Source organism: Loxodonta africana, chromosome 16, assembly GCF_030014295.1.
Source record: "Loxodonta africana isolate mLoxAfr1 chromosome 16, mLoxAfr1.hap2, whole genome shotgun sequence".
In the NCBI taxonomy this organism is placed as follows: Eukaryota; Metazoa; Chordata; class Mammalia; order Proboscidea; family Elephantidae; genus Loxodonta; species Loxodonta africana.
The window spans coordinates 38,937,588-38,950,964 of NC_087357.1; the positions used below are offsets into that span (position 1 = coordinate 38,937,588).

A 13,377-nucleotide genomic window follows, 5' to 3' on the forward strand; every position below is an offset into this window, starting at 1 on the left:
AGTTTTTAAAAGAAACAGTTCTAATCTGTAACCCGGATCAAGCTGAGCTTTGCTTTATCCTGTGAGTGCGGAGGCTTTGAGCTGATGGCCTCCCTTCATCCATTTGGGCAATGATGGGAAGTCTCTTCAACATGGGAAGTCACCAATTGGGAGTGGGGATATCTGGATGCTTTGGTGACATTCCACCTCACTGAGCCACCAACTGCTTATTCTTAAAAATAAAGTAAAGATCAGGCTATTGGATCTAAGATCTCTTCTGTCTCTAAAATGTCTACAGTTTCCTCATTCTATAAAATGACAAAGGGCCAGGCAGGAACCTCAGCAGAAGGAAGGAGGAGCAGAGCAGAGACACCTGTCTCTCAGGAATAAAACGATTGCTCTAAAAAGACCAGTGGAGTTCATTTTATCCAAGTAAGAGCTCTGTGAGTCAAGCAGCTATATCTCTGCTTCTCTTTGTCCTGTACAAAGGGCTGCAGGAGACCAGGGATCACTCAAGTTCTAAAATTTATAAAATCAAACTTTTCTGACTTCCATTTTAATCAAGTAGTGTTACAATTATTAACTTAATCATTGTTTATTTTGAAAGTAACTGATTAGAGTGAAGCAAGAAATATTGCATCAGAGTACACACACAGTGAATGTTGGTGGCCCGCTTGAACTGAATGTTGAGTGTTCAGTGCTCAGACTGTGTGTCATTGGACAAGGCACTGAATCTCCGAGTTCCAACTTCCTCATCTCTAAAGGGGAATCATTTTAGCATAGGCATAGGTCTTTGAGGAAATCTAAAGAGATATTATGGGTGTAAAACTTCTCTCCAATTTGCCAGTCTGCACTGTGAACCTGAGGGGTAAAGTATTTTGAGTTGCCAAGTAATTTACCCCTAATAAAAGATCTTAAAAACAACTACACTAATAACTATCAAACAAATGTGATAGTATCTTTATAGAACACGTCTTTGTACAAGAATTGCCATGAGTGGTAGAGTAGTGTATGCCAATCCAGTTATATTTAGATTCTCATGACTACTAAACATTGTCCCCCATTTAGTTCCGTGGTGTGTGCACATCGTGTTCATTCCAAGCTGTGGGTCTGTTTAATGAAGTTCCAGCTCCCCTTTTGCACCAAAGTATGCACCTGCTATTCCTCCTATAGTCTTTCTTCCTTGCTCTGCAATAGGCTCATGCCATTATTTCTGACAAGGACAGGCCAAAAAAAGCATCTGTGTCCAGAGGTAACTGGGAGGTCGGGGAAACCATAGACTCTCAAGCCCTTCCCACTAAATTGCTCTGAGACTGGCTCTTCCCTCAATTATGCGGAGCACACTTCATCTCTGCAGTGATAGAGAGGGGAGAACCCTATCTTGAGCACCTGTGGCCCTGTTATTTGTGGAGTCAAATATGGGCTTCTGTTTAATGTGAAGCCCCCACGTGTCTGTCAGTTTGTCATACTGTTGGGGCTTGTGTGTTGCTGTGATGCTGGAAGCTATGCCACCGGTATTCAGATACCAGCAGAGTCACCCATGGAGGACAGGTTCCTGTTGAGCTTCCAGACTAAGACAGACTAAGAAGGACCTGGCAATGAAAAGCATTAGCCAGTGAAAACCTTATGAATAGCAGTGGAACATTCTCTGATTTAGTGCTGGAAGATGAGCCCCCCAGGTTGGAAGACACTCAAAAGATGACTGGGGAAGAGCTGCCTCCTCAAAGTGGAGTGGACCTTAATGACATGGATGGAGTAAAGCTTTCGGCACCTTCATTTGCTGATGTGGGACAATTCAAAATGAGAAGAAACAGCTGCAAACATCCATTAATAATCAGAACCTGGAATGTATGAAGAATGAATCTAGGAAAATTGGAAATCGTCAAAAATGAAATGGAACGCATAAACATTGATATCCTAGTCATTAGTGAACTGAAATGAACTGGTATTGGCCATTTTGAATCAGATAATCATATAGTCTACTATGCTGGGAATGACAACTCGAAGAGGAATGGCATTGCATTCATGGTCAAAAAGAAAGTTTCAAGATCTATCCTGAAGTACAACGCTGCCAGTAATAGGATACTATCCATACGCCTACAAGGAAGACCAGTTAATACGACTATTATTCAAATTTACGCACCAACCACTAGGGCCAAAGATGAAGAAATAGAAGACTTTTATCAGCTGCTGCAGTCTGAAATTGATAAAACATGCAATCAAGATGCATTGATAATTATTGGCATTTGGAATGCGAAAGTTGGAAACAAAGAAGAAGGATCAGTAGTTGGAAAATATGGCCTTGGTGATAGAAACAATGCCGGAGATTGAATGATAGAATTTTGCAAGACCAGTGACTTCTTCATTGCAAATAACTTCTTTCACCAATATAAACTGTGATTTTTATACACATGGACCTCACAAGGTGGAACACACAGAAATCAAATTGACTACATCCGTGGAAAGAGATGATGGAAAACCTCAATATCATCAGTCAGAGCAAGGCCAGGGGCTGACTGTGGAACAGGCCATCAATTGCTCATATGCAAGTTCAAGCTGAAACAAGAAAATCTGAGCAAGTCCATGAGAGCCAAAATGTGACCTTGAGTATATCCCACCTGAATTTAGAGACTATTTCAAGAATAGATTTGATGCATTGAACACTAGTGACCAAAGACCAGAAGAGTTGTGGAATGACATCAAGGACATCCTCCATAAAGAAAGCAAGAGGTCACTGAAAAGACAGGAAAGAAAGAAAAGACCAAGATGGATGTCAGAGGAGACTCTGAAACATGCCCTCAAACGTCGAGCTGCTAAAGCAAAAGGAAGAATTGATGAAGTAAAAGAACTGAACAGAAGATTTCAAAGGGCCTCTCGAGAACACAGAGTAAAGTATTACAAGAGAAATAAAGTGCAAAGAGCTGGAGATGGAAAACCAAAAGGGAAGAACATGCTCGGTGTTTCTCAAGCTGAAAGAACTGAAGAAAAAATTTAAGCCTCAAGTTGCAATAATGAAGGAATCCATGGTGAAAATATTAAATGATGCAGGAAGCATCAAAAGAAGATGGAAGGAATACACAGAGTCATTATACCAAAAAGAATTAGTTGATATTCAAGCATTTTAAGAGGTGGCATATGATCAGGAACTGATGGTACTGAAGGAAGAAGTCCAAGCTGCTCTGAAGGCATTGGCGAAAAACAAGGCTCCAGGAATTGTTGGAATATCAATTGAGATGTTTCAACAAACAGATGCAGCGCTGGAGGTGCTCACTCCTCTATGCCAAGAAATATGCAAGACAGCTTCCTGGCCAACTGACTGCAAGAGATCCATATTTATGCCTATTCCCAAGAAAGGTGATCCAACTGAATGTGGAAATTATAGAACAATATCATTAATATCACATGCAAGCAAAATTTTCTTGAAGATCATTCAAAAACAGCTGGAGTAGTATATCGACAGGGAACTGTCAGAAATTCAGGCCAGTTTCAGAAGAAGATGTGGAACCAGGGATATCATTGCTGATGTCAGATGGATCCTGGCTGAAAGCAGAGAATACCAGAAGGGTGTTGACCTGTGTTTTATTGACTATGCAAAGGCATTCGACTGTGTGGATCATAACAAACTATGGATAACACTGCGAAGAATGCAAATTCCAGAACACTTAATTGTGCTCATGAAGAACATTTACATAGATTAAGAGGCAGTTGTTCGGACAGAACAAGGGGATACTGATTAATTTAAAGTCAGTAAAGGTGTGTGTCAGGGTTATATTCTTTCACTATACCTATTTAATCTGTATGCTGAACAAATAATATGAGAAGCTGAACTATATGAAGAAGAATGGGGGATCAGGATTGGAGGAAGACTCAATAACAACCTGTGTTATGCAGATGACACAACCTTGCTTGCTTAAAGTGAAGAGGAGTTGAAGCACTTACTAATGAAGATCAAAGACCACAGCCTTCAGTATGGATTACACCTCAACATAAAGAAAACAAAAATCCTCACAACTGGACCAATGAGCAACATCGTGATAAACGGAGAAAAGATTGAAGTTGTCAAGGATTTCATTTTACTTGGATCCACAATCAACAGCCATGGAAGCAGCAGTCAAGAAATCAAAAGACGCATTGCACTGGGCAAATGTGCTGCAAAGGACCTCTTCAAAGTGTTGAAGAGCAGAGATGTCATCCTGAAGACTAAGGTGCGCCTGACCCAAGCCATGGTATTTTCAATCGCTTCATATGCGTGTGAAAGCTGGGCAATGAATAAGGAAGACCGAAGAAGAGCTGACGCCTTTGAATTGCGGTGTTGTTGAAGAATATTGAATATACCATGGACTGCCAAAGGAATGAACAAATCTGTCTTGGAAGAAGTGTGGCCAGAATGCTCCGTAGAGGCAAGGATGGCGAGACTGCGTCTTACATACTTTGGACATGTTGTCAGGAGGGATCAGTCCCTGGAGAAGGACATCATGCTTGGCAGAGTGCAGGGTCAGCGGAAAAGAGGAAGACCCTCAACAAGGTGGATTGACACAGTGGCTGCAACAATGAGGTCAAGCATAACAACGATTGTAAGGATGGCGCAGGACCGGGCAGTGTTTCGTTCTGTTGTGCATAGGGTCACTATCAGTCGGAACCAACTCGATGGCACCTAACAACAACAACAACAATTTAATGTGAGGAGTCCCTGGGTGGTGCAAAAGGTTGACACCCTCAACTGCTAACTGAAAGGTTGGAAATTCGAGTCCACATAAAGGTGCCTAGGAAGCAAGGCCTGGTGATCTACTTACAAAAAACCAGATGTTGAAAACACTATGGAGCACAGTTCTACTCAGACACATATGGGATTGCCATGAGCTGGAACAACTGTATGGCAACTGCTTGCATTTAATTTATTTATATGAAGTTTGTAGTTTTGTGAACAGAGTCAGTGGGGAGTATATTCAGAGTAACAAATGTTTTGGGGTTTTCTATTGTGCTAAATTTATTCTTGAGCTAGCTGTGGTGTAAGAAATAGTGCTCCACATGAGCATCAGAAGGTCTCATTCAAATCCCAGTTCTGCCACATATGAACCATGTGATCCTGGGAGGCCTTCTTCCCAGTGTCCTCCTTTCCATTTGAAAAACAAAAAAAACTCTACCTTCTCCTGGTTTGTGGGGAGGGTGGACTTTAATGGTAATAGGTATGTAAATTTACCTAACATATATTACTAGGCATATGTTTGGTCATTCAAGGTACATGAGTTATAGTAGGTATTTTATGTGTAGGTAAGGGAGTGTTAGTACAATACATTAAAATAGCTTAAAAGTCTTCCATTTTCAAGAACAAAATCTTCTAATAATTCAAAAAGTACTGCAGGACATTTTTATACACAAGGCATACAACACTCTGACTCCCTCAAAGACATAAATTCCCAACTTGTCATCAGTCTGAGAATCCAGAATGCCATGCAATGTTTTTTTTTAATCAAATCATTTACTTCAACAGTTCTCAGTCCTGGCTGCACATTGGAACCACAGCTGGTGTTTTGTTAAACGATTTTTTTAAACTATACCTGGGCTCAACCCTAGACAGGTTATGAAAACCTCCAGGGTGGGGCCTTGTCCTTGGAAAGAAAGCAAGCAAGAATAAACGACACTTTGTTTTTTTATCTCTATCAGTGGGCCAAAATCCACTCAGATTACACAAATCTGCCTGATTGGTCACTCTATTGATCAGAGTCACAGGTTAAGCAGCAGGGAGTATTTAAAATCTTTGGATCGGAAGCCCGTAGCTGCCTGAGTAAGAAGAGAAGTCTTCAGTGGATCCAGTTGTGGTCCTGGTGCTCTGTCTCTCCAGTTTGTTTCTCTTTTTACTCTGGAAACAGAGCTATGGGAAAGGGAAGCTCCCACCTGGCCCCACTCCTCTCCCAATTATTGGAAATATCCTGCAGTTAGATATGAAGGACCTCAGCAATTCCATATGCCATGTAAGTATGCTTTATGCTCAGCCAGTGGCTTGCAGTAAGTAAACTAACCCTTACTTTTAAATACAACGTATTCCTAGAAGCAAAGTATTAAAATACAAAATAGTCTCTGTGGATTTTTTTTTGTTTCTGTTCCTTTTTTTTGGTCTTTCATCCTCAGAAATAAATGAATGAAATAATAAGTCTGGGAGAAGAGAAAAATTTGGTTCAGTCGTTGTAGCACAGGATCAAAACAATGAAGAGGTGAAGTGGCAAAAGGAAGCAACAATGCTGCCCTTCATTGTTTCACAGTTCTCTGCTGTGATTTTTTTGGCTGAAGGTAAATGGTGTTGGAAGTGGTTTGTGATTAGAAAGTCCACTCATGGGTCATCTAAGGTATAAACCATGTATTTTGTTCAGATTAGGGCTAAGACTGGAATCATATGGGCTGATTTTTAAAAATTTAGATTTCTGGTATTCATCACAGTGCTACTAAATAGAATCCCCACGGGAAGAGGTTTACAGAATGGTCAGCTGGATACTGGTCTAAAGGTGGGCATTGGGGGTAAAATATTGACCAGGTTAGTAGAAATAGACCAAGCAAAGGTTCAAATTTGGGTCTCTTAATTATTCATTGAAGGAGCCCTGGTGGCACAGTAGTTAGGTACTTGATCGTTAATCAGAAGGTCAGTGGTTAGAACCAACCAGTCCCTCCATGGGAGAACGATGTGGCAGTTTGCTTTGTAAAGACCACAGCCTTGGAAACCCTATGGGGCAGTTCTGCTCTGTCCTATAGGGTAGCTATGAGTTGGAGTCTACTCGACTGCAATTGGTTTTAATTATTAGCAGAGAGATTGGAAACAAAATTGAACTTCTCCGAATCTCAGTTTCCGTTTCTGTAAAATAGGGGTAAGTAAACTTGCTCACGGTGTTCATGTGAGGTTAGCTGTAACAATGTGTGGAACAAGTGTGTGTCCCATTGCCTGGCACATCAGAATCCTCCTTAAATGGGAGCTATAATATCACCATCATGTTTGTATAAAATTACAAATATTTGAAGCTGCATGTGGTATAACAAAAACATCAATAATATTATGACAATATTAGTCTGAATAATATACAGCATATAAATCAAGTAGTGACTTCTTTTGCTAATATTTACATCCACTTTGCATTTCCCAGCTCTCTAAAGCCTATGGCCCATTGTTCACTCTGTATTTTGGCATGAAGCCCACAGTGGTGTTGCATGCGTATGAAGCAATGAAGGAAGCCCTGATTGATCTGGGAGAGGAGTTTTCTGGAAGAGGTTATTCTGCAATAGCTGAAAAAACTAATAAACATTTTGGTAGGTGTTCACATTGGTTGGTTAGGCAGTGGTAACAGCGAGTGGAGGAGACTGGAAAACAGAGACTGAAGACCTGCTTAGGCAGACTTAGGCCCATCTCTGTGTGGCTGCTTAGGTCAGTGTCTTCTTCCTTGCTGAGGACTCCCTCCTAATTTTTGTTCTTCCTTCCGGTAGGAGTCTTTTTAAGCAGCGGAGATTCACGGAAGGAGTTGGGGCGCTTCTCCCTCATGACCCTGCGGAATTTTGGGATGGGGAAGAGGAGCATTGAGGATCGCGTTCAGGAATAAGCTGGCTACCTAGTGGAGGAGTTGAGAAAAACCAAAGGTGGGTGATTCTTTACTCTATCACTGACCTTAGCAGACCTGTCTCTTCTGTAATGCGGTCCTCGGAAACATTTCAGGGGAGGCCCAGTTTTTCTTTGGGGGTAGGGCCTATCATCCCACAGGCAGAGGAGGGAGGGTTTGAAGCAGAGAGCAAGGGGGGTGTTTGTGTATCTATGCTGTGTGTGTGGGTGCATGATTGTGCACAGTTTGGGTAAAAAAGCCCTTTTAGTCTCATTCTTTCCAGGCTTTTTTGTTGTTGTTGTTGTTCATCTTAAATGAGAAAGTTATGAAGACAGAAGGTTTTGAGTCTCATTTTCTTAGAGTTAAAAAGCAATATTTTGCCCCACCATAGTTGTGGATTACCTAGTCCAGAACATTTCACTGGGGGATACTTGTCAAGTGGACACTGTGGGCATGACCTCATCACACCCCTGTGGACCATGAAGCAAGGGTTTTTTTGCTTTTACTTTATTGGAATCCCTGTTATGGTCAGCCTCCCTGACATGTCTGAGGGTTTCTGCCAAGGCCCAGGGCTGCAGTTCTGACCAGGCATAATGCTCCTCTATGGTTTTCATTGCCTAAAAAAAAAAAAGAAAGAAACCAAACCCAGCGCCATCGAGTAGATTCCAACATATAGCGACCCCATAGGACACTGTAGAACTGCCGCATAGGGCTTCCAAGCTGGATTCAAACTGCTGGGCTTTCGGTTAGAACTCTTAACCACTGTGCCACCAGGGCTCTTTTCATTGCCTTGGCATCTCTTAGTGCAACTCTCATCAATTGTGATTCCCTGTAAACACAGGACTATTTTAAAACTATCAACATAAATTACTTAATGTTACTTTCTACTAACTCTTGTGATATTTGTGTTTTTAGAAAATGTATGGTATGGCACAATTCTGCAAAACACACAAATCCCAGTTTATAAAATTAATTAGGTAGATTTCAACTATTATTAATAACTCTTTGCTCTATCTTCTCTAATGATAAGTTGGCTCTGTTTGTCATTGCTTATCCTTTTTTCACCCTATAATTAGATTTTGGGTTAGAACATTTATGATAATTATTTATGTCCCATTGCCAGCACTTCTGACCTATAAAACATATGTCACAATAAGAGTGGTTTTCAGATTTGATTCCAAGTTATCCTGGATTTTAATTCCTGCTTTCAAATGAAGGGAAAGTAAAGATTGAAAATTAGATTTTAGCTTTGGTCCACACACAAATATATCTCAAAAGATTCCCAAATATCCCCAACACCAAGCTAAAAAAAACTTTTCTGAAAGCTTAGATCCCTGCAGAACTTTGAGTTTCAGATGGTACAGGAGAAGCTAGGTGCACAGGCTTCCTGTTATTTGATGCTCCATTATTCCTTCACAACACTTTTGTTTCAATTTACCCTTAGTTAACATCTATAGATATGAAATTTGCAGACTTTTTACATATAAAATTTATAGTTCATTTGATTGGATTTCATTTTACAAATCCTCATCCAAAAACTAGTAAAACATTTCCTCTATAAAATGGTGGACTTGACCTAACTGACTGTCAAATTTTTCAAATTTGTTATAACATAGTTCGATCTTTGGTGGTGCAGTGGTTAAGAGCTCAACTGCTAACCAGAAGGTCAGCAATTTGAATCTACCAGCCAGTCACTGGAAACCCTATGGGGCAGCTCTACTTTGTCCTATAGGATCGCTATATTTCAGAATTGACTCGACGGCAACGGACTTGGTTTTTGGCTTTATGACAGTTCTTCTGTAACTGATTATATAGAGTGATATCCCACAACTTCACAAGAGGCAAACCTGGCAAAAAATTCATTTTATGGGGCTGATTGGAGGTGAATCCAAAAAGCCACTGCCATCAAGTTGATTCCTACTTATAGAGACACAAGGGGTTTCCAAGGCTGTTTTTTTTTTTTTTTTTTTTTGTCTCTTAAGGAACTCTTTTTTTTTTTTAATTTTTATTGTGCTTTAGGTGAAAGTTTATAGTGCAAGTTTATTTCTTATTCAAAAATTATACACAAATTGTTTTGTGACATTGGTTGCAATTCTGTAGTTTGTCACCACTCTCCCTCTTTTCATCCTGGGTTCCCTGCGCCTTTCTGCTTTGGGGAAGGTGTTGCCCATTTGATCTTGTACACTTGATTGAACTAAGAAGCACATTCCTCACATGTGTTATTGTTTGTTTTATAGGCCTGTCTAATTTTGGGCTGAAAGGTAGACTTTGGGAGTGACTTCAGTTCTGAGTTAGCAGGGTGCCTAGGGCCATAATCTCAGGGGTTCCTCCAGTCTCTGTCAGACCAGTAAGTCTGGTCTTTTTTTGTGAATTTGAATTTTATTCTACATTTTTTTCCTGATCTGTCTGGGACCCTCTATTGTGATCCCTGTCAGAGCGGGTAGTGGTAGTAGCTGGACACCATCTAGTTTTTCTGGTCTCAGGCTGGTGGAGGCTGTGGTTCATGTGGTCCATTATCCTTTGGACTAATATATTCCTCGTGTCTTTGTTTTTTTTCTTTCTCCTTTGCCCCGGACAGGATGGGAGCAAAAGATGTATCTTAGATGGCCATTTGCAAGCTTTTAAGATCCCAGATGTTACTCACCAAAGTAGGAAGAAGAATATTTTCTTTGCGAACTATGTTATGCCAATTGACATAGATGTTCCCTGAGACTATGGTCCCCAGATCCCAACCCCTGCTACTCTGTCCCTTAAGGTGATTGATGTTTCTAGGAAGTGTCTATGACTTTGCCTTGGTCAAGTTGTGGTGACTTCCCCTACATTGTGTGTTGTCTTTCCCTTCACCAAAGTTAACGCTTGTGTCCTATCTACTTAGTTATTTCCCCTTTCTGCCCTACCCCTCCCTCGTAACCATCAAAGATTTTTTTTTCTATGTGTAAACCTTTTCTTGAGTTTTCATAAAAGTGGTCTCATATAATATTTGTCCTTTTGTGTTTGACTAATTTCACTTAGCATAATGACCTCCAGATTCATGAATGTTGTGAGATGTTTTTTGGATTCATCATTGTTCTTTATTGTTGCATAGTATTCCATCATGTGTATGTACCATAATTTGTCCATTTATCTGTTGATGAGCACCTAGGTTAATTCCATGTTTTGCTATTTTGAACAATGCAAGGCTGTAACTCTTTATGGGAGCAGACTGTCAAATCTTTCTCCCACAGAGTGGCTGGTGGAATCAAACCACTGAACTTTCTGTTAGTAGATGAGTTAGCACTTAACCACTGTGCAACCAGGCCTCCTGATTGCAGATCATAGATACTAGTTCTTAGAGCAAGAAAGGTTACCCCTTTCCCCAACTGAAAGAAAGAAATAAAAAAATTCCATTTATTGATTTACCTTTTTCATTTTTTTGCTCTGCATATCATTTAAGTATGAAATGAAAATTTCTCATTTTATTTTTATTAGGCAAACTGTCTTCTTAGAATTTCTGTTTGCTTGTGTTAACCTTCCTACTCACACTGCAAGGAAGGTTTTTTACTTTTTACATTTGTTCCTTTAAATACCCGAGTTCACCTATAAACACTCTCTTTAATCTTTCCCTCTGCTTGTTCTACATGTGGTTCCTTAACTATTCATTATGTATAAGAAGTGTTGAGGTCCCGAACTATTTTCTCCTTTCCCTTATCAATGCTTAATTGTAGGCAGGCTTTGCAGACAGATGTGATTCTACAATCATAACTTAGATTATCGTTGTTGTTAATGTTGGCAACTCGTGTATAACAGAATGAAAACTTGCCCAGTGTGTCAGTACATCCCATTGAGGGTTTTCCTCATTTTTGCTGACCGTCTGCTTTACCAAACATGATGTCTTTATTTAGAGATTGGTGTTTCCTGATGAGGAGCCTTGGTGGTGCAGTAGTTAAGAGCTTGAATGATAACTAAAAGGTTAGCAGATTGAATCCACCAGCCTGTCCTTGGAAACGCTATGGAACAGTTCTATTCTGTCCTGTAGGGTCACTACAAGTCGGAATCAACTAGACGGCAATGGGTCTTTCCTAATGACATGTATAAAGTAAGCAAGACAAATTCTCGCCATCATCACTCTAAGGAGCATTCCGGTTGTATTTCTTTTATGCCTGATTGTATTTTTGGCACTCCATAGTATATTCAATATTGTTTTCCAACACCCCATTTTCAATGCATCAGTACTCCAGTCTATTTTTTTTATAGTCCAGCTTTCACATACATATGAGGTGATTGAAAAGGCCATGGCTTGGATCAGACTTTCCTCAGTCATCAAAGTGATGTCTTTGTTGTTTAGAATTTCAAAGAGAATAATTAGGTACTTTAAAAAAATTATGTCTTTATTTTTTTTTTTTTCTTTTACCCTCCAAAATTACAGGCACCTTGATTTAGAATGGTATGGTGTAAATAAGTACAAGGAAAGTGAATGGAGTATTGGGAACATCATTATTAAACTATGGAATGGTCAATTCGGTTTGAAGAGAAAAGTGATATGTTAGTTGAAGGCATGCTCAATATTTGGCTGACAAGAGAATGTGTAGGCAGATATTGCTCCAAAATTTCTAAATATAAGTATATTTTAATGCTTTTTTTTTTTTTTTTTTTTAATGTTTCCAACTTTTTAGCCTCACCCTGTGATCCCACTTTCATCCTGGGCTGTGCTCCGTGCAATGTGACCTGCTCCATTATTTTCCAGAATCGTTTTGATTATACAGATCAGGATTTTCTTAACTTATTAGGAAAATTGAATGAAAACACACAGATTCTGAGCTCCCTGTGGATGCAGGTGAGGCCAAGATCCTTTCTCTGAGAAGTGCAGAATTCTTTAATGGACCAAGCTGTGAAATGAATGTTCGAACACAAAAATCCTGGCCAGAGTTTAGCAACGTGGAGTGAACATCTGAGAAATATAGCCAAGACTTTGATTTTACACAGAAGAAAATGAATCCTTAATAGAGTTCTTTTCAAGCCCATTGGCTCCCCGCACAGTGGTTTTTCCCCTAAACCCAAAGCCCAGTTTCCATGAAGTGTTTAATGACTTCCCCAAAATTATGCACATTGCACTCAGTGGAAATCCAAGGCCCTTGTGGCTTCCATGACCTCTGAGGCTTGTCCTCCAATCAATACTTAATGACTAATGTATCAAATAACTAGGCAGAAATACTCTAACTTGCCATATCAAGGAGACAGAATATTTAGGACCACAGATGTTACTAAGGAAAGGTTTGTTGATGCTTCAGTTGGGATCCTAGATGACAAAATGATTGGGGTTTACAGGGTATAAACTATAAACAATTGTCACATTTTTATCCTCTGCTTAGCTGCCATGTCCTGCACTCTGCCTAGATGATAATTGTGTGATCTTAGAAAACTCACTTAGCTGCTCTGGTGCACAGGTGTTTATCCACAAAATGTTGAGTTGGGTGTCTTGTTATCTTCAAGCCCCACCCATTAAAACCCCAATTCTATTTCTGAGTCATCTTGATAGAAGTAGAAGCAGCCACAACTAGCTTTGTGCTCTACATCAATCAGGTTGCTCAGACTCTTTAACTTTCTCTGTTCTTACCTATAAGATATGAATCATAGTAATTCATGCCATATGTATTTTAAAGTTGTAGAAGAGAATTGATACAAAAAATTAGAAGATTGATATAAATATGATTTTATACTGTAGGAATAATACATATGTATCAGAAATGATTGTCATCTTTGATCATCTGGTCAGGTTTCTCCCTCAAATCTTTCTATAAACATAGAGAATTATTTTATGTGCACAGCAAGAAGGTCACCCTCC

General features: G+C 39.8%; 1 pseudogene; it reads left to right on the forward strand.

Annotated features, from left to right (window-relative positions):
• The first annotated feature begins 5,906 nt into the window (after positions 1-5,906).
• LOC100672893 (cytochrome P450 2C9-like) overlaps positions 5,907-13,377 on the forward strand; it is a 125,976-nt pseudogene continuing 118,505 nt past the window's right edge.